General features: G+C 39.0%; 1 pseudogene; it reads left to right on the top strand.

Moving 5' to 3' along the window:
- LOC109058331 overlaps positions 1 to 22,399 on the top strand; it is a 27,855-nt pseudogene extending 5,456 nt beyond the window's left edge.
- Positions 22,400 to 22,428: the final 29 nt, after the last annotated feature.

Raw genomic sequence — 22,428 nt, 5'->3', positions numbered from 1 at the left:
TTATTATAATGTCCATCTGTCTGAACATCAGCCTGCTTATTGCGTTTATTTATCAAATAAATAATAAAAGGACATTAAATATTGCTTAAAGTTGTTAAAGTTTCCCAAACTGGGGTTAAAAAGATAAAAATGAATTCTCATAAAGACATTACAATTTCAAATATAAAAATAAGTACAAATATTATTTTTCATTAAATTGTATTTATTTTAGTTTAGTTAATTGATTTATTTGTTAGGGCTTACCATACTGGGATTAAAGTGCTAAAATAAATTAAATCAAATAAATATTTAATATTTAAATATGAAAATGAATTAAAAAGTCATATAGAAAAAATAATCATAGAATTTTAAATTAAAATTAAAATAGTAAAGTAACATGAAGTAAACTTTATTTTGTTTGTTTTTTTGTTTTGTTTTTTTATCAGTATGGTCCGGCTGATAAAAAAATGTTCGGGAGTTGTTTTCCCTTGAATTGCGTGATACATACAAGCATTTTTACTTTAGAGCATCTTCTTGTAATTCCTATCATTCTCAAAGTATATTAATTTTATTAATTATAATTTTAATTTATTTAATGTTCCTGCATTGTGTACTGTACATACATGTGTATAAATCTCCATTATGTGTATTTTGTTGGATTGTCGTCATTACACTCACATATACTGTACAGTCGTGGCCAAAAGTTTTGAGAATTACATAAATATTAGTTTTCAAAAAGTTTGCTGCTAAACTGCTTTTAGATCTTTGTTTCAGTTGTTTCTGTGATGTACTGGAGTATAATTACAAGCACTTCATAAGTTTTCAAAGGCTTTTTATCAACAATTACATTTTATGCAAAGAGTTATATTTGCAGTGTTTTTTTTTTGTCAGGACCTCTGCAATTCGACTGGGCCTGCTCTCAATCAACTTCTGGGCCAAATCCTGATGATAGCAACCCATTCTTTCATAATAACTTCTTCTGAGTTTGTCAGAATAGTGGGTTTTTGTTTGGTCCACCCGCCTCTTGAGGATTGACCACAAGTTCTCAATGGGATTAAGATCTGGGGAGTTTCCAGGCCATGGACCCAAAATTTCAAAACATTCTGGTCCCCGAGCCACTTAGTTATCCTTTTTGCCTTATGGCACTTTGGTGCTCCATCGTGCTGGAAAACTGCATTGTTCTTCACCAAACTGTGTTTGGGTTGTTGGAAGAAGAAGTAGTAAAGGGTGTTTTGGGTACCATTCTGTTATTCATGGCTGTGTTTTGGGCCAGAATTGTGAGTGAGCCCACTACCTTGGATGAGAAGCAAACCCAACACATGAATGGTGTCAGGATGCTTTACTGTTGGCATGACACAGGATGATGGTAGAACCTTTTTCTCCGGACAAGCCTTTTCCCAGATGCCCCAAACAATCGGAAAGGGGCTCATCGGAGAATATGACTTGCCCCAGTCCTCAGCAGTCCATTCAGCTATACTTTCTTTCTGCAGAAGATCAATCTGTCCCTGATGTTTTTTTTGGAGAGAAGTGGCTTCTTTGGCTGCCCTTCTTGACACCAGGCCATCTTCCAAAAGTCTTGGCCTCACTGTGCGTGCAGATGCGCTCACACCTGCCTGCTGCCATTCTGAGCAGCTCTGCACTGTTGGCACTCCGATCCCGCAGCTGAATCCTCTTTAGGAGGACGATCCTGCGCCTTGCTGGACTTTCTTGGACGCCCTGAAGCCTTCTTTACAAGAATTGAACCTCTTTCCTTGAAGTTCTTGATGAACCTATAAATTGTTGATTTAGGTGCAATCTTAGTAGCCACAATGATCCTTGCCCTGGTGAAGCCATTTTTATGCAACGCCAATGATGGCTGCACACGTGTCTCTTGCAGGTCACCATGGTTAACAATGGAAAGAACAATGATTTTCAAGCATCAAGCACCCTCCTTTTAACATGTCAAGTCTGCCATTCTAACCCAATCAGCCTGATATAATGATCTCCTGCCTTGTGCTCGTCAACATTCTCGACCGAGTTAACAAGATGATTACTGAAATGATCTCAGCAGGTCCTTTAATGACAGCAATGAAATGCAGTGGAAAGGTTTTTTTGGGATTAAGTTAATTTTTTCATGGGCAAAGAAGGACTATGCAATTCATCTGATCACTCTTCATAACATTCTGGAGTAATGCAAATTGCTATTATAAAAACCACTTAAGCAGCAACTTTTCCAAATTTCCAATATTTATGTAATTCTCAAAACTTTTGGCCACGACTGTATATCAACTTTTCCCTCTCTTTCACCACAAACTGTCACTCGTTTGTCATTTGCCTCTGGTTGAGCTGCTGTGTTTTGTTCTCCAGTGTGTCGGTACGCCGTACTACATGTCTCCTGAACTGTGCCAAGGAGTGAAGTACAACTTTAAATCAGACATCTGGGCCATGGGCTGTGTCTTATTTGAGCTCCTGACCCTCACCAGGACCTTTGATGCCACTGTAAGCGTCTCTTCATCTCAAACATTCACAAACACTCGTTCATCAGACTGAAATCTGCTCATCTGTGATGATGATGACGATGATGTGCTTCCCAGAATCCTCTGAACCTGTGTGTGAAGATCGTCCAGGGCAACTGGACCATGGAGATCAACTCGGACGTCTATACGTCTGACCTCATCAAGCTGGTGTACGAGTGTTTAGATCAGGTAACGCTGTGTTACGGCTCACTGTGCCTGTCAGTCATATCTGTTATAATGACGCTCGTGTGTGTTGATGATCAAGACCCTGAGAAAAGGCCGACGGCGGAGCAGATTCTGGAGCAGCCCGTCATCTCTCGTGTGAGAGCGTGAGTGAACCCTCAAATCAAAAGACAAAAATAATTCCTGTTTTAAGGACCATTCAGAAAATTACATTTTTGTATATATTTTTTTTTAATTCTTTATTTTTATGTATTTAAAGCTGCAGTGCGTAACTTTTTTTGTTTAAAATAATCCAAAATCCATTTTTTGAACAAGTGCCTAACCAGCCAGCTTCCAAAAATATATCCACAATTACTATCTAATAAAAACAAAATGATTAGCTTATTATTAATGATAGGAACCACAAGAAATCACAGGAATTTTGAGCATGCTGCCACATCATTGACAGAACCTAGTAATGCCATGTAGACAGAGAAGAGAAGTGGTCCAAGGACCGAGCCCTGAGGCACACCAGTAGTTAGATGTTGTGACTTGGACACCTCACCTCTCCAAGATACTTTGAAGGACCTATCTGAAAGACAAAAACCAAACCACTGGAGTTCCTTACATGATATGCTCCATTACAGTAGACATGACAATATGATCTTTAACCTAACCAAAACAAAAGCAAACATACAAAAACAAAAATATAAAAATTAAAAATTTGGAATCCGCTCATTGCGTCACATCTGTAAACATAAAGAAGTTTTCCTGGCTAGTAGACTATATTACTATATCGCTTGTGAGGATCCTGCAGGTGACGGATTGTTTATAGCCTTTTCTCACAGCAGCTGGTATAATTGAACTTATCATTTTTATGGCAGATTGTATTCCAGAAAGTATTATATGTTTATGAAACACATGGGACTGAAATTAAATTATATTTCAGTTTTAAATGTGCATCTGATTACAGATAGCCTACGTGGGAATACACAAGATTTGTATTTTAAAGACAACCAGTTCTAAGGAAGAATAATTAGCTTTTTGGGTTAAAAATAAAATAATTTCTTAATATGAAATTCGAATGATATGACAATTAGAGATTACTGTACAGAAATTGAAATCTACAAGCTGATACACACTCTATACACAGTCACGCAATGCTGATGTTGTTAACATTAACAATTTGAGAACAAAGTGTAACAATAAAAATAATTTACACGGTTTGACGTGATATGAGCTAAGCGATCGTTAGGTTAATCAGCATTGGTAGAGCGAATTTATTGTAATGCTTTTTTTTCCTGAGTTGGTCAGAACAACTTGTTCTTACTTGTTCAGATGATAATATCCGGTGAAAATTCTTATTTGGTTCATATAAAAATGACAGACTGCAGCTTTAAAGTTTGCTTCTTTATTTTAATTTAATTAATTTATTATATTTATTTTAATTATTTCTTTATATTGTCTTTTGTACTTGTATTGTATTTTATTATTTGTTTATATCAGTTGTATTTATTAATTTAAATTGTAATTGTGTTTTATTTTCTGATCAGTTTTCCTTCTTTCTTGTGTATTTCGGTGACTAAATGACACGCTTGTGCTCGAGTTGAGCCGCAGTGATGATGTGGAGTGACTGTCGGTCGTGTGTGTGTTTAGGGAGCTGGAGGAGAGGGTGGCGGCGCTTAATTCAGCCATCAAGAAACCCAAGTAGGTGTCCTGTGGTTCCCAGCAGAGCGTCAGTGTTTGTGGACTGGTCTGCAGTTAATGTTGTGGTTTGTTGGTTTGAGGTTGAGCACGGTGACGGAGACGCCGGTGGCGGTTGGGTGACGATCACGCTCGAGGGAGGTGTATTTCTGGGGCGGGGGGAAGTTCACTCCTCACATGTTTAAGGTCTTCAACAGCGCTCAGCACCTCTCAGCACGTATACACACGAGAGACACACTTCGCTGTGGTGACCGTCGAGAAGGAGCTGTACACCTGGGCCGTAAGTGTGCTTTATATCACACTCCACACTCACATCTGGAGTCACACTGCAGAAAGATTCAAAAATATCTTTGAGTCGAGGTTATTATATTAAAAAGTTCAAAACAACTTACAGACGATTATAAAACAAAAAAAAAAATAAATAAAACAAACACAAAATAAAAAACAAGTTTCCATTGCGAGGGGTATAAGTAAAAGAGGTCGTGGGGAGGTTGTGACACGGCAAAGACATTTAAAATAAACAATAAAAAAAAAAAAAGCTAAAAATGAACATTCCACATTTGAACACATCTCATTAAAATTAAGTTCAGAAACTTTAACTAAAAAAAAAATAAATAAAAAAAAAAATAAAAACAAAAACAAAAAAACCATATACAATATATACTACAAGATAACCCTATATCATGAAGACCTTTTTGTTTCTTTGTTTTAACACTTATTCAGTTATTTATTTGAATATTATCTTTATTTGTATTAATTTTTATAAGTTTTTTATATGTTTGTATTTCTTTTGTTATTTTTCTCTTCTTGTTTAGTTCTAACACCCATGTGGTTTAATGAAGTTTCTGCATTTATATTTAAGGCCTTTAAATTGCACAACCTTATTTCAGCAGTTTATTGACACTTTTCCATGATACTAACATCTATTAACACGGGTTTGCGTTTAAGCTGCGAGCGACACGGGGAGCAGTGGGGGTTTGGATCACGTTCATTCAATGGGCAACCTCTAGTCCACTTGGTTCAAAAATAAAAAAAAAAACAAAATCCTTCACTCCCAACAAAAAAAGTTGCGTCACTTCCGCACCTAAAATTCCTACCTTCAACTCCCCCAACGTTCAAAAAAACCAACAAACACAATATGGTTTATAAAAAAAAAAAAAGTGTTTTTCTTTCTTTTTTTTGGTTTCGTTCAACAATTTAAACTTGAATGAAACCACCGTTCCATTTAAATGCAAACCTCAGAATTAAATATTGTCACCGTTATTTTCCAGTTTCCAAATTCCATTTTATTCTGGACACTACGATGGTGTTGGTTTGTTTCGTGCAGAGCGTTCAGGGAGGGAGCCAAGATGGGGGTCAGATGGGTCACGGCGACCAGGCCTCGTACCGTCAGTGCCTGCGGAGAGTTGGAGCGTTCTGCAGGGCCAAAGCCATCCGGTACAGGGTCCTGCGGAGTCCGACTTCGCACTGGGCCTGTCTGTCACCGTGTCGTTGAGCGCGTTAAAACCAGACCGGGCTCAATTAGCGCGCTCTTTCTTATGATTACGTCCATTCATCTCAGTGAATCCCTGAAAAAAAAGATAAAATGCCACCCAGTTTCCACCAAAATATGAGCCCATTACACAGAACCTACCGCAGAGTGACAAAATGTATTCGAAACACTAGTGTTTTTCAGCAGCAAACTGGTTTAATTAAGTTAATTCAATTCTATCTTTCTCTAGTATTTCATCAATAAAAAATAACATTACAACACCAACAATCACACATTTACACAAAAATTAAAAAAACACAGAGATGTTTGTTCTTCATCAAAAAAATGTGGATCTGATCATCAGACAGTCTGTCTGGAGTCACATTGAAGAAACATCTGTCTAGCAACTGAGACAGATTCAATCCAGAAAACTGCGTGTCTCCTAAAAAAAGACGCTTCAGAAATCTTCCTGGTTTTAGGCCAGGTGTGTAGGCAATGCTGTTAAAATGAGGGCTGTCTGGTTCAAAACTAAATTCTAAATCATCATTTGGTGGGCATGCTCTGGGGTTTAAAGCAGCTTTTGTCCTCGGTGCACTTGAGCAGAGTTTCTCAGGAGCTTTGCAGGAAAGATTTCTTGAAGCGTTCTCGAAGACACAGTTTTCTTCTGGATTGAGTCTGTCTCAGTTTTGCTTACATCATCTGTGTTTCTGAATAAATCATCTCTCCATTGATGTTAGTGGTTTGTTTAGGAGGACAATATTTGTCTGAGATACAACCTATTTGAAAATCTGGAATCTGAGGGGAGCAAAAAAAATCTAAAAATTGAGAAAAGTCATCTTTAAAAAAGTTGGTTCAAATGAAGGTTGCTTAGCAATGCAGTATTACTAATCAAAAATTAAGTTTGATATATATTTACGGTAGGAAATTTACTAAATATCTTCAGTGGAACCTGATCTTATCTTAATATCTAATGATTTTTGTAATAAAATAAAAATGTATAATTGTGACCCATACAATGTATTGTTGTCTATTGCTACAAATATATCTGTGCTACTCATGACTGTGTCTGTGCTCACAAATATCATCAAGTCAAAGTGAAATAAACTGATTAGTGGAGGCCCGTGATGATCTGTGTGTTTGTGGTTCCTCCTGCAGACGAGGATCAGATGTACATGTTCGGCTCTGATTACTACGGCTGTGTCGGTGTGGAGAACGAGCTGGGCATGGAGGTCGCTGGAGCCCGGTTGTACTGCTGGACTTCTTCCTTAGCGAGCGTCCGGTGCGTCAGGTGTCCTGCGGGGACAATCAGTGGTGGCGCTGACCCGCAGCGGGGACCATCTACTACTGGGGAGGGACTTGCGGGCGAGAGCCGGTGAGAACGGTCACATTGACTTGCGAGGCACTTACTTTCAACATGACACTGACGAACATCACCCCTTACCCTCTCCAACTAACCCCAGACTCAAGCCTCACACATACTGAAGCGAAAAGCCAGCATTAGCACTAACCCTTACGCTTTGTAGCTAAAGGTGTTAGGCTTGCCTCCTGGTGGCTCTGTCAGAACCATCTCCCCGTCCCCAATTCAGACCACAGACCCTTACTTCTACAAAGATCTCACACTTTCAATGACATGAGGAGTGAAATACTTGTATAGCTTTTAGTTAGCTTTTGTTTTCATTTTAGTTTTGGGGACAAACTGTGTATAGTCTTGAGTTACGCTTTTGTTTTCATTTGAGTTGTATTTTATTTTTTTTTATTCGTAAACCTGCATTTTACTCCCATTTGTAATAAATATGTATGATATGCAGAGCTTGAAATCATCATATTTAGAACGTATTTCTGAAGATCAGGTGACCACTTAAGACAGGAGTACATGATGCTGACTCAATACAGCTGAACATCACAGAAATACATTACACTTTAACAGATATTCACATAGAAAACAGCTGTTTTAATACTTGTAATAATATTTCAAGATATCTCTGGTACTTTTTGAACATCAAAACAGAGTTCACAAGAGCCCCCGCACCGTAGCGTGCAGAAGAGACTCTTTCCAAAACATTTTCACAAAATTTTATTAAAATACCATGAGATACATACATCTTGTAACTAATTCAGAACAACAAAAAACATTAAAACTGACATGGCATATTAATATTCATATTTTAAAGACAAACTACTTTTATTAAAATACCATGAGTTATGTGCTTGGTGTACTGGTTGTGCTGTGTGTGCGCTGTGGGCCTGTGGCGTGAGTGTTGTGTGTGTGCTGTAGTGTGTGCGTGTGTCTGTGCAGTGATGACATGTGTGTGACCACTGACTGTGTGTGTGTACTGTGTGTGTGTGAGCTGGTGTGTGTGGATTTGTGAGAATGCGTGCAGCATGCCGTGCATGTGTGTCGTGACTGTGTGGTGACTGTGTGTGTGTGTGTGTGTGTGGTGTTGTGTGAAAGCGTGTTTGTGTGTGTGTGTGGTGTGTGTGTGTGTGTGGGTGTGTGTGTAGTGTGTGTGTGTTTGTGACTGTGTGACTGTGTGTGTGTGTGTGTGTGGGTGTTGCTGTGTGTGTGTGTGTGTTGTGTGTGTCTGTGGGAGTGTGACTGTGTGTGTGTGTGTGTGTGTGTCTGTGTGTGTTGTTCCCAGTGAGCATCTGTGTGTGTGTGTGGTGTGTGTGAGCATGTGGTGCAGGTGTGTGTGTGCGCGATGGAGCGTGTGTGTGTGAGCATGTGAGCATGTATGTGTGTGTGTAATGTCTCGATCTCGTCTGCAGGTGGAGGTTCCTAAAGGTGCCATCATTGACTCTGTGTACTGCGGCAGTGACTGCACCTTCTTCCTCACAGAGTTTGGAAAGGTCTTAGCCTGCGGGAGCAACGAGCTCAACAAGCTGGGTCTGAATCTAGGCATCACTGGAATCAAAAACCACCCGGGGGAAGTATGTACTGCGACGAGCATACTCATGAACTCATGAAACCGCAGTATCAGCAGCTCCCGTCCGAACCCCTAGTGTACTTAGTAAGAGATGAACTATCAGTTTGGGCTGTCGATAATCACAAAACAATTTTAATCAAGCTAATTACATGATGTGCCAATACATTAGTCTAGTTAATCACACATTAATTACCCCCCTTTTCGCTTACAGAAAAAAAAAAAATATATATATTTTGAAGTCATTGTGTGAGACAAGAAAAATCGTGAATAGACGTTACATATCAAATGGGTATTATTTTTTTATTAAAATTGAAATAGAATCCGCACTCTCAAAATTAAATTTTTTATTAAAATTGAAATATTAAATAAATTAATCATTAATACATGAATCCGCACTCTCAAAATTAAAGTAGGTCAAGTCACTGTCTTATTGAGTGAGTCCGATTCACTCAAGCTGATTCGTTCAGACGGGACGTCTTTATGAAGTAAGTCACTGAATCATTGACTGCACATCAATTTGTGCAAACGCATGGATTCAGTCAGTAACGAATCACCGGCTGTCGTTGATCAGAGGACACTCAACAGTTCTGCTGTGGCTTTGATTAGAACTATTTTCATCGCAAAGTTAAGCAAAAGCAGACAATATGATAGGACTGCATGATAAATCGATGCAGAACGATTTCGTGGTAGTTATTCTCGGAATCGTTCTGAGCTTAGATTTTAACAGCAGATGGTGCTATCTCTAGTTTATCTGCACACTCAAACGCAAAGAGCACTTAGAGTCTTTAATTTCACCCTCAGTCTGGTTAAAGCTTTGGAACAAGCAGAACAGCGTTACAGCGGGTTCTAAAGCATGCAGTGGAATTCTGCTGTTCAAACTCTACGCTCAGAAGTAAAGAATCGAGAGTGCATTTTGATGAAATCTCATGAATCGATGCAGAATCGACAAAAAAAGATTTATCGATTAGCGATGCATCGATGTAGTATGGGTTCCCCCTCCAGCCTAATATTCAACAATACTGCGGTCTTAAATGGTAAGCAGTATCACTTCATGTTTACTGACCATGTTGTACACATCAGTCACATTTGCATTTGTACAGATACTGCGGGGAAAACAGCACTCGTGATGGTGTTATATGCTATATATTATTAAATACAAGAGGGTCATGTTTGGCTGTGTATCTTAAACTTCGGGGTCCTAGCACTGTAGTAAATCGACAGCCGTGTTATCATGTGCACTGCATGAATGTTTTTTAGGGGTAGCATGGGAGACCGTACACCACCACCCTCACGCCTGGGTCAAGCAGCTCGCGCGCTTCAAGGATCCAGTTCATCGATCCGGGAACGACACACAACGCCGCTATAGAAGTCGGTGGCGTCTTCATCTGCATCTCTCTGTAACGGCTGATGCTCTGATGATTGAGGATTCATGGTGTGTGTTATGAGCTGTGCAGAGAGCGGACCCGTCTGATGACCTTTCGGCTGTACTAACTTCGGGCAGCTGTGAGTGAAGGACTTCAAGAAGAACCCGGGAGTTTCAGATCCTCGTGGGGGCCTTCGGAGGGAAGTTTCTCACCAAGGGGCCCCGTGTGGATACGGATTCCACTATCGCCGCCACCGCGGGTGAGAGCAGGAGCTCCAAAACCTTCTAGCACATGAGTTTGTGTTTATATGGAGCTTACAACCTCTTCTGTTGGAAATCAGTTTGGAGGGCTCATCTAAATGAGCCTTACACATGAACTTATGTACCAATTCTAAATGAATGAGCTGTAGCAGATAGGAGAAGGTGGAAGCAATCTCCAGGAGTGCTATTTTAATATCTGTAACTATATAGTTTGTATTAATTTTTTGCATTAGCTTTTATTTGTGTACTTTCAGTTTTCATGCTAATTTTTATTTTTTAAAGAATTTTTATGTGCTTTGCTTTGTGACACACTAAAACTCGATTTTTAAAAACTGCATTTTACTCACTATTTCATGGTATCACACATTCATACATTATTAACTAAACTCTAATAAATTAACAAACAATGAAAAACACAACTGTTTACTGTTAGTTCATGGTAGCGCAGGTTAGTTAATACAAAGTAGATGTAAGCTCACATTTATCTTTTGGTTTTAAAAATGTATTATTAAATGTTAAAAATATTTACTAACATTAATAAATGCTTTAGAAGCCTGTCATCATGTTTAGTTGATGTTAACGAAGCTATCAGCGCGCCGACTCTTGAATTAACTTTTTTATTTTGTTTTCACGTTTCAGTTTAATTTTGGAAAATATGTCAACAAAATTGTTTTTTAATAGTAAAGTGTCCTTCTCAAAAAAATTAGAATATTGTGAAAAAAAGTTCATTAGTTTCATAATGTAATGATAAAAATTAAACTTTCATATATTTTAGATTCATTGCACACCAACTGAAATATTTCAGGTCTTTTATTGTTTAATTCTGATGATTTGGCATACAGCTCATGAAAAACCAAAAATTCCTATCTCAAAAAATTAGCATATTTCATCCGACCAATAAATACTTGGTCGGGAATTAATACAAAAAAAGTCAACCTTCAAATAATTATGTTCAGTTATGCACTCAATACTTGGTCGGGAATCCTTTTGCAGAAATGACGTGCATGGAGGCAATCAGCCTGTGGCACTGCTGAGGTGTTATGGAGGCCCAGGATGCTTCGATAGCGGCCTTAAGCTCATCCAGAGTGTGGGGTCTTGCGTCTCTCAACTTTCTCTTCACAATATCCCACAGATTCTCTATGGGGTTCAGGTCAGGAGAGTTGGCAGGCCAATTGAGCACAGTAATACCATGGTCAGTAAAACCATTTACCAGTGGTTTTGGCACTGTGAGCAGGTGCCCAGGTCGTGCTGAAAAAACGAAATCTTCATCTCCATAAAGCTTTTCAGCAGATGGAAGCATGAAGTGCTCCAAAATCTCCTGATAGCTAGCTGCATTGACCCTGCCCTTGATAAAACACAGTGGACCAACACCAGCAGCTGACATGGCACCCCAGACCATCACTGACTGTGGGTACTTGACACTGGACTTCAGGCATTTTGGCATTTCCTTCTCCCCAGTCTTCCTCCAGACTCTGGCACCTTGATTTCCGAATGACATGCAAAATTTGCTTTCATCCGAAAAAAACGTACTTTGGACCACTGAGCAACAGTCCAGTGCTGCTTCTCTGTAGCCCAGGTCAGGCGCTTCTGCCCGCTGTTTCTGGTTCAAAAGCACACGCCTGTGCACGGTGGCTCTGGATGTTTCTACTCCAGACTCAGTCCCACTGCTTCCGCAGGTCCCCCAAGGTCTGGAATCGGTCCTTCTCCACAATCTTCCTCAGGGTCCGGTCACCTCTTCTCGTTGTGCAGCGTTTTTTGCCACACTTTTTCCTTCCCACAGACTTCCCACTGAGGTGCCTTGATACAGCACTCTGGGAACAGCCTATTCGTTCAGAAATTTCTTCTGTGTCTTACCCTCTCGCTTGAGGGTTTGTCAATGATGGCCTTCTGGACAGCAGTCAGGTCGGCAGTCTTACCCATGATTGCGGTTTTGAGTAATGAACCAGGCTGGGAGTTTTTTAAAAGCCTCAGGAATCTTTTGCAGGTGTTTAGAGTTAATTAGTTGATTCAGATGATTAGGTTAATAGCTCGTTTAGAGAACCTTTTCATGATATGCTAAGTTTTTGAGATAGGAATTTTGGGTTTTCATGAGACTGTATGCCAAAATCATCAGTATTAAAACAAAATAAAAGACCTGGAAAATATTTCAGTTGGTGTGCAATGAATCTAAAAATATATGAAAGTTTAATTTTTATCATTTACATTATGGAAAATAATGAACTTTTCACAATATGCTAATTTTTTGAGAAGGACCTGTCTATATTTTTTTTGTTATTTATAGGTTATCCTCTCTTCCTTCCTTTTGTAAAGGGTCTCCACTGGACTATAAGGACATACTATCATAACCATACTGACAATTTCTAAACTCTTGCATGCTCTTTAAAACTCTTTTCCTCACTCCTTTGTCCTCCGTCCGCCTCCGTCATCAACTCTGAAGCTGACGACTTATGACAAGTTTTTCATTAATGAAAATAAAAACCATCAGTGCAATTTTCCACCACCACAATCCATCATGCCCATATCACCAGCAAAACATACACTCATTCACATCACTCTATGAGGTCAGAAGTCTCCAAACTCATCCTTTCTAATCATCCTAATACTTGTCCACAGGATCCTACAATTCATCTCATCTTCCTTCAAGTCATTTCTTTTTTACTTTTTTTTTTCATGCCAGTTGTTACCTGTACTCACTCACATCATTAACACCATCCCTTCATTACAGGTGTTTTCCCCTCAACATTTAGACAGGCTCGTATAACTCCACTACTTAAGAAAACCCTACCCTCAACCCATCTCTTTTAGAGAACTACAGACCAGTTTCCCTTCTTTCTTTCATTGCAAAAACACTTGAATGAGCTGTATTCAACCAAGTCTCTACCAAGAACAACCTCCTTCACAGCAACCAATCTGGCTTCAGAAGTGGACATTCAACCGAGACTGCCTTGCTCTCAGTTGTTGAAGCCCTAAGACTGGCAAGAGCGGAATCCAAATCTTCAATACTTATCTTGCTTGATCTGTCCCGCTGCTTTTGACACTGTTAACCACCAGATCCTCCTGTCAACCCTACTGACAAAGGGCATCTCAGGAACCGCACTCCATGGTTTGAGTCTTACTATCAGATAGGTCCTTCAACGTATCTTGGAGAGGTGAGGTTGTCCAAGTCGCAACATCTAACTACTGGGGTGCCTCAGGGCTCACTTCTTGGACCAACTTCTCTTCTCTGTCTACATTGGCATCATTAGGTTCTGTCATTCAGAAACATGGCTTTTCATGACACACTGCTGTGCTGATGACACTCAACTCTACCTCTCATTCCATCCTGATGATCCATCGGTAGCTGCTCGCATCTCTCAGCTTGTCTACCAGACATTTCTTGCTGGATGAAGGACCATCCCCTTCAACTCAAACTTGCCAAGACAGAACTGCTTGTGGTTCCAGCAAACCCATCTTTTCATCACAATTATTACCATCCAGTTAGGCCCATCAACCATAACTCATTCAAAAACAGCCAGAAACCTTGGAGTTATGATTGATGATCAGCTGACTTTCTCAGACCACATTGCTAAAAATGTCGGGTCCTGCAGATTTGCTTTATTCAACATCAAGAACATCAGGCCCTTTCTTTCCGAAAATGCTGCACAACTTGTTCAGCTCTTGTTCTGTCCAGGCTAGACTATTGCAAATGCTCTCTTGGCAGGTCTTCCCAGCCAGTTCTATCAACCTTTACAATTAATCCAGAACGCGGCAAGCAAGATTAAATTTTTTAATGAGCTGAAAAGAATACACGTCACACCTCTGTTTATCAATTTGAACTGGCTACCAATAGCTGCTCGCATAAAATTCAAGGCATTGATGTTTGCATACAAAACCAGCACTGGCTCTGCACCCCTTTACCTAAATTCATTACTTCACACTCATGTGCCTCTAGAAGCTTGTGTTCTGCAAGTGAACACCACTTTATTGTTCATCCCAAAGAAACACAAAATCACTTTTACGGACTTTTAAATTAAATGTTCCCTCCTGGTGGAATGACCTGCACAACTTAATCTGAGTCCTTAGACATCTTCAAGAATCGGCTAAAACACATCTCTTCCATCTTTATTTGACCCCCTAACTCAAGCAATCTCTATTCTAATTCTACTCCTTAAAAAAATGCCCCTTTTAGACTTGCACTCTATTCATTAACATGTGCTGAGTGTTTAAAAAACTAACACTAGCTTCTCTATTCTTTTTATATTCTATCTATTATACAGTTAACAAAAACAAAACTAACAAAAGCAAAAAAGGCCTCTAAAGGCGGTTGCACACCGGACGAGAAGCGCAGCACCGTGTCTAGGACATCTCAAGGTATCGCAAACCAGACGCACACATTCTATAACCGCGAGCTCAATTTCGAGCTTATTTAATATAAAACTACACAGATGGTGCTCTGTGGCGCGGCAGGAATTTGAACAGCGTCCTGAGTCGTAGTCCAGTGCCGCAGACAGACGTCGAATGGCGCCACCTGTGTGCATACACTCATAGAAAACAATGTGTTCGAATTTTAAAGACGTGGCGCTGCGCTTCTCGTCCAGTGTGCCACCCCCCTTAACACTAGAGCTCTATCTTTCCATATGTCGGTTTCTTTTTATTTAGTCTATAATAAAAAAAATGTGTACTTTTCTAACTGAGACTGTATAGCACTCGGGTATCTTTGCTTTTAATTTGATTGCTTCCATAAAAAAAAAAAAGTGACTCTGAGATCAAAATAGGTCATCCTATGAATTTGCTTGGGCCAGAGAGAGTTAGAGAGAAGGTTAGAATAAGAAACTGTTATTTTGTTTTTCATTAGCATTTTAGGTCAGTTATTTGAGGTGTGAAGAGGATTGAGAGAGGAGAGAGGGCATTTTAGTGTTTTAGGTCATCTTTTAATAATCAGCCAATAGTGTCTTAAATAGACACTTCATCTTTTATAACATGGGATTCTGATCGAATGTATTCAGTATTTACAAAAATATTTGTGTTTTTTGTACAAAAATGTTTGGGTTTTATTTGTGTGTTTGTGTTGTGTGTGTGTGTGTGTGTGGTTTGTGTGTGTGTGTGTGAAAAATTACAGGTTTGGACATATAAGGTGATTAAAAAAATAATAATAAAACCTTAAAGTAACTACAAAGAGCATGTAAAGAAATTCCATGTCAAGCATGTCCCCGAATGATCTCACCTTTTCTCCCTCTGAGCTGTTTGCATCTCTGTTATTAGTATCTAAATGTATGAATATGAATGTGTTGTGCTGTGATGTGATGTGATGTGTCCTCAGATAATCAGATCTTCGCGTGGGGGAACGCAGGGAACGGGCGTCTGGGGATGCCTGCTGATAAAGGCTTCGGCTCCGAGGTGTGTCCCGCTCTTCCTCGGCCCATCTTCGGCTCCCTGCACCACGTGCCGGATCTGTCCTGCAGAGGCTGGCACACCATCCTCATCATGGGTCAGTAGCGAACCTGTCCTGTAGCTCATCTCTACTGCATAGACAGCCCAGTTTTATTAAAGTCCATCTTGCCAGCAGTTGATTATGTATTTAAATGACAGTGTAAATGTTTGTAGTTTAAATTTCTGTTAACGTTTATTCACAGAAAAAGTCTTGAACTCCAAAACAATCCGTTCAAACAGCAGCGGACTGTCCATTGCAAGCGGTAAGATCAGTTTGTTGTTGTTGTTGTTGTTGTTGTTGTTTATTTATGCATGTGTAAGAACCAGTGTTATTTTAGTATAATTGAGATTCTATTGTAGTTTTTATTATTTTAAGTAAGTTGTTTTATTTTTATATTTACTTCTGTCATCTTAGATAAAGTTTTAGTAATATTGTTGCATGCTTTTTTCAGTTTCATTAATTTTTTTTATTTAATTAAAAAAAAATTGTATGTCTATAGAGTTTTAATCAATTTTAATTCAGTTTTTGGATTCAGTACATCACGATCAACAAAATGAAAATGAGAAATGCTGCATTGGACACTAGCTGAAACAAGTTTGAGGGGTGTTTTCTATTATTATTTTATTTAAGTTAAAGTTTATCTTATTTGAAATGATGAAAGTTTCCTCAGGCGGATCCTTGAGTTCCTCCTCAGATGTGTGTGTGTGTGTGTGTGTGTGTGTGTGTGTGTTAGGTCAGTGCTCCACCTCCTCCGTGGATCTGGAGACGGACTCGGCCACAGACTCGGAGCTGGGGATGCTGGGACGAACCGTGGAGGCTGATATGGACGACAGAGGTCTGGAGACGCCCATCTTCTCCATGGACAGCAAGACCAACGAGAGCTCCTGCCCCTCCTGGCTGCAGAAGGTGAACGCAGATTTAACACCCATCACCCTCCTGAGGCTCTGAAAGAGCTTCTTATTCATAAAATCTTAGTTCAGAGCAGGAAGTCTTCAGTGTTCAGTCCTATCAAGCACAAACTGGGTTACAGTAGTCTTTAATGCCAAAAGAGGGTTTGCACTGGTGCAAAATGTAAGGCCCTATCCAGTCATGAAAATGGAATTTACAGTTTAACACGGAATGTCATGGAATTTGTCAAATTTTGAATGAATTAATCAAAAGTAGGTCATTACACTTAAATCAAATCGCGATATGGACTAGTATCTAGTAGCTATTAAGCCACAAAATTCGATTTAAATATGAATCCTGCATGTTCTGCGTGTCTCTGTCAATGAATGTCGCAGACGCGTGTTTCCATTCACTACACATACTGAAGCGCGCGTGACGCTCGCTGTGATTTCAGCGTCTGCCGTCTCTCTAAATGAGGACGTAAACACATGAAGAACATCTCCAGAACTGCCCTTAAATTCTCTTCATGAGCAGTTGACCGTTTGATTCGAGTATAGCGTCATATCACATACACAGAACTGTATTCACGGCAACCCGTCAAAATAAAAGTCCGGTTTAATTTGAAGTCTATTGTTCAGTAGAACAGTAAATGTACACACTAATAAATCTACCTACTACTAAAATAGGCTAAGAAACAAACATTATTTTTTTTAAGGAATAATCACACAACATTTCTTCCATGTTTAAATTTTAATAGTAAATCCACTTTGTTTGCTAAAAACATAAAGTTTGCTTAATTTTCAATAATTAAAAGCTAAATGAAATTACTGTTTTATGCCTTCATTTGATAAATTTCTGAGAAAAAAAATAATAAAATCACAATACAAAAAAAAAGAATAAAAAAAAAATAATACAAGAAGAAGAATTAAAAAAGAATACATTTTATGCATTCAAATAATTAGACACAGAATCTGGTAACAATAAAAAAAATATGGTGAGAAAAAATACAAACATTTCATAGGGCCCTAAAACATGTAATTTTTGTTAAATTGATGTGAAAATCTATACATTTCATGGTTTTAATTAATAAGACATGCTTTTTTGGTTAATAAACTTTAATTTAACTATTAAAAAGGAGTCTAGAAAAATTTAAACAGAAAAAAACTGAATTTAGGAAAAAATAAAATGGATTTCATAGGGCCCTAAAAAAGTTAGTAAAGCTGGCTCATCGATGTCATTTTGTATCCCCAGAAAGTGTATCCTGATTTAAGAATTTTTAGATATCTGTAGTAGAAAACAAGATGAAAATACTTAAGAGCATCAGTATTTTGCAGAGAACATATGACGAGTTGTGTTCCCCTCAATATTGTGCTAAACCCTCGGAGCCTCTTCAATTTCTGGGTCATACTCTGTTCTTCATTCTTCAGCCTGGACATCTAACACTGTTTTTTTTTTCAGAAAAACCAGTCTAATAAATTATTGTTCAGTAGTATTGTTTTTATTCTTATAAAGAATTTTGAGGGGATTTTATGATACTATGCAATATTTATACTGTTACATTTTATTAGCATTTTTTGTGTTTGCCATTTATTTTCTATATCAGTCATTTCTGACCACGAAGGGACCGCGTGTTACTGTTTATTTCTGACCCTTTAACATATCCAAATCATGTCCATGATTGGTGTGTGTGTGTGTGTGTGTGTGTTCACAATCACCAACTGTCATCTCATTCAGAACAAGCCAAAAATTGTTACACCAAAAAAACTTTCTATTTTTTTTAATCATCACTGGTTTCATGATTCAATTCAGTTACAATTATCATGTTTTCAGCAGACTTGGTAGGGGTGTAATCAACTGGTTTCATGATAAAAAAGCCAGATTATCATGTCAACGATTCACGATGCATCACGATTATATCAAATTTATTTTGTGCATTTCTATTAAATTATAAAAGCAGGCTCCTTTTTTAAATAATTACAAATTAATAATAAATCCAATTTTTTTTTATTTTTTTTTATTTTTATAATTCAACTAAATATAGCTTTAAAACATACAAGCAAATATAAAGTTAAGAGATGGGTTTTTTTTTTATCTGTGAGTGCTTGAAGTATCTGAAGGTTTACAGACAGTCCTGGTTCTTCTCTTCTCTCAGCTGCTGTCTGATTATTACTGATGAGCTCACAGACATCGCTGCAGCGCTGCTACGGTGACTCTAAACACCGCTGGCTCTTTCTGTGTGACTGCAGGAGCTGCTGGACGCTGAGTTCATCCCGATGCCGGACGATTCTCAGGACTCCATCGACCCGCTGACCAAGCCCTACACCGAGAGCGCCACGCTGCCGTACGAGGAGCTGGATCAGATCAAGGCCGCCGCCGGAAAGAGCCTTCTGGTACACACATTGCATTCTAACCCTAACGGGGGCGGGGTTTCCTCGTGAGTGGGCGGGGCCTGCGTCTCTGACCCGTGCGTTGTGTTTGTTTTGCAGCCGGCTGCGTGCGTGGATTACGAGCGGATGAACGGCGTGGAGACGGGACGCTCCGAGCAGAGCTGCTGTGGCGCGAGCGTCGAGCTAACACACGTACGCTCCACACATCTGACACACAGCTGAACACTACACTGAACGGAAACAAGGTTACTCTCATAAACAGAAACGAGAGAGAGAGAGAGGGCAAATATTCAGCATTTCCTTCTAATCAGCCGATAATGTCTTAAATAGACTACATAACCTTTTAACAATATGTTATTAAATATTGTAATTACCTACTAAAGAATTAACTAATGAAGCCCTAATGTAAAGTGTGACCAAACAATAACGTCTGACGTTTTTACATTTTTCGTGGCGTGATCGATTTGGAAAAAAAGGTTAAAAAAATCAAAGCTAATTAGATTAAAATGTAAAAAAAGGTTATAAAATAAGTAGCCTATTAAATCTACTTGGCGCTGTGATGAACACCATTGTGATGCAGAAATCTGAACGCTATTTAAATCATTTAAACACGTTTGTTTGTGGGGTTTCCGGGGTAACGGCTGCATTTCTGCTGTTTAGCGCCATCTGCTGTCAGAGAGTGAATGTGCGCTTTCATCAAAGACCGTAGAAAACCCAAGACGTGTCACTCGTACAGTTCAGAATGGGGAAAAATTAATCGTATACCAGTAGTATATTGTCTTTTTCCGCTTGACTTGCAGTTCACAACAACACAAGCTTGTTTCTGCAAAGATGGTCGTTATGTTTTCTACAAAAACGTCTGACGTTTTTACATTTTTCGTGGCGTGATGGATTTGGGATCAGAATCGGACTCAAACATATTTGAATGGACCCAAAAATAAATAAAAAGTGCCAGGAGGGTTAATATAAAAAGCAGAATAAGGGTACTTGGTATAAAAATACTTTGTTGAGGTCACGTTTACAATGATTTCCTATTCAAAGCATCTTTAATACTGTTTATGTACTGCCTTACTTCAGTCAACAAAACTACAGTTTTTAAAAGGTTTGTATTTAAAAGCTAGCATTTATGAATGTAAAATTTGGTTTAAAAATGTAGATGAATTCATTTGAAAAAAGTTACATCCCATAGAAGTACTATAAGAGAGAATCAAAATGTAAATGGATTGTTGCATTTTGACACTTTTTAAAAAAAAAACACACAGTATGTGTAAATCCAGGAGTATGATAGTTTGTCTGAGATGTTTGAATGTGATGAAGTTGTGTTTTATTTTACAGCTCAGAGAAACCGTGAACCGACAGCAAGCTCAGATTCAGATGTTACAGAAACAGGTGAGTTATAGACTGAAAACACTGACAACACGTGCTCCTGACATCACTGTAACACATCTCACTGCATCACTGTCTCATCATTGGATGCTCTGCAGTGAATGGGTGCCGTCAGAATGAGAGTCCAAACAGCTGATAAAAACATCACAATAATCCACAAGTAATCCACAGCACTCCAGTCCATCAGTTAACATCTGGAGAAGACAAAAGATGAAACACATCCAGCATTAAGACGTTTTTAACTCAAATACATAGAGTCTATAATCCATAATAACACTTCCTCCAGTGAAAAAGTGTTCTGGTCTGAATCAGGAGAGAACTCTGCACAGATCAAGCAGCGTTTTAAACAGCTCTAAACAAATATGTGTCTGGATTTTGATGTGAGAGACAACAGGAGATGCACTTTTTCACTGGAGGAAGTGTTATTATGGATTATGGACTCTATGTATTTGAGTTAAAAACATCTTAATGCTGGATGTGTTTCATCTTTTGACTTCTACAGATGTTAACTGATGGACTGGGAGTGCTGTGGATTACTTGTGGATTATTGTGATGTTTTTATCAACTGTTTGGACTCTCATTCTGACGGCACCCATCCATTGCTGAGACACTGATGCAGTGCTACATTTCTACAAACCTGATAAAGAAACACACTCATCTACATCTGGGATAAAGCTATTCTCCACCTAAAGGGTTGATGGGATAAGTAAGTGTTGTGTTGGTAATCAACAGCTGAAGGTGGGGTCTAGAAGAGTGTCATTTAATATCCCACAAACCTCGTGCTCAGCTGAATGTGTGATTCCAAGCTCACTAGACAGGACTGTTTCTTCTGTAAATGTTGTTTCAGTGCAACGATCAGCAGAAGGAGAACGAGAGACTGTGGAGAGCCATTCAGAGCCTCAGAGCAGATGCTGGACTCCAGGACGCCGGTCAGAAGCAGGGTTCTGCTCCTCAGGAGTGAGAGATCAGTGCACCCTGTCATTAGTGCTTACAGCGAGTGTGTCCAGTGCTCAGTCCAGACCGATCGACGGGGTTTCGCCAAAATCACTAGTGCCTTTTCATAACCGAAGACCGTGTGAGTTCTGTCATGCTGCTAAGGTCAAGCCAAAGCGCTCCGCATCTTCTAGTGCTGTGTGTGTGGACATTTATCCGGGAACAACACTGAATGCCGTCAGTTTAATCGTGAGACAATCCCTCCAGAATGAATGTAAGAAAAGTGTCATAAACGGTTCAGTCCTCGTTGGGTTTAACGCTTTCATCTTTAACTTTCAGCACAATATATGCTCTTTTATAATGAGATGAAATTAAAGTGCCTCTATATTAGTTATAGTCAGTCTTCGGTGTATCAGTGTTAATGTCGTTTGTACAGTGTTTGTGTGTTATTCTCAAAGGTTTTATCTTTTCTATGCATCAGGTCTAATGCAGCGGATGCGTTTCAGTCAAAGATTGCTCTTTGTGTATGAATGTGAAGACAAAACACTGTTCGTTTGTGTCCCTGTTCTCTGCTTTTGTCCACGCGTTGAGTGAAAGTTTTGCAGGAATTTCACTTTTATTTCGGAGTAAGTCTGTTGTGCATATACACCATGTGTCAAAACTACTGAATTTCTTGTGTTTTAATTTCTTTAGCATTCTTGTCTCTTTTATGTATATTGCCAAATATTGGAGAAGACTAGTGTGTGCACATCTGTGGAGCGACGGGAACACACGGAGCATACACAGATCTCTGAGGACACTGCTTCGGCTCCGGTGTTGCTGCATTCTGCGTGTATCACATCGATATTTGCATGTTTTTAAAGCAAGTGCAACCCAATATGTTTCCGTTGTTTGTGTGGGTTTTATTTAGTCTGTTTTTCTTTAATGTCTGTACTCTGAAACTGTCTTATAATTGAGACTTGCTTTTGAGGTGTTTTTCTGCTTCACACACTGACTGATGCACATTTTTAATTAAAAAAGGGGAGGCAAAACGTCACACTGGTGTTGGGGTGATTTTTAATGTTA

This window comes from Cyprinus carpio, chromosome B17 (assembly GCF_018340385.1).
Source record: "Cyprinus carpio isolate SPL01 chromosome B17, ASM1834038v1, whole genome shotgun sequence".
Classification (NCBI taxonomy): Eukaryota; Metazoa; Chordata; class Actinopteri; order Cypriniformes; family Cyprinidae; genus Cyprinus; species Cyprinus carpio.
The sequence above is the reverse complement of the archived record's forward strand: the minus strand, read 5'-3'. Positions and strand labels throughout refer to the sequence as shown.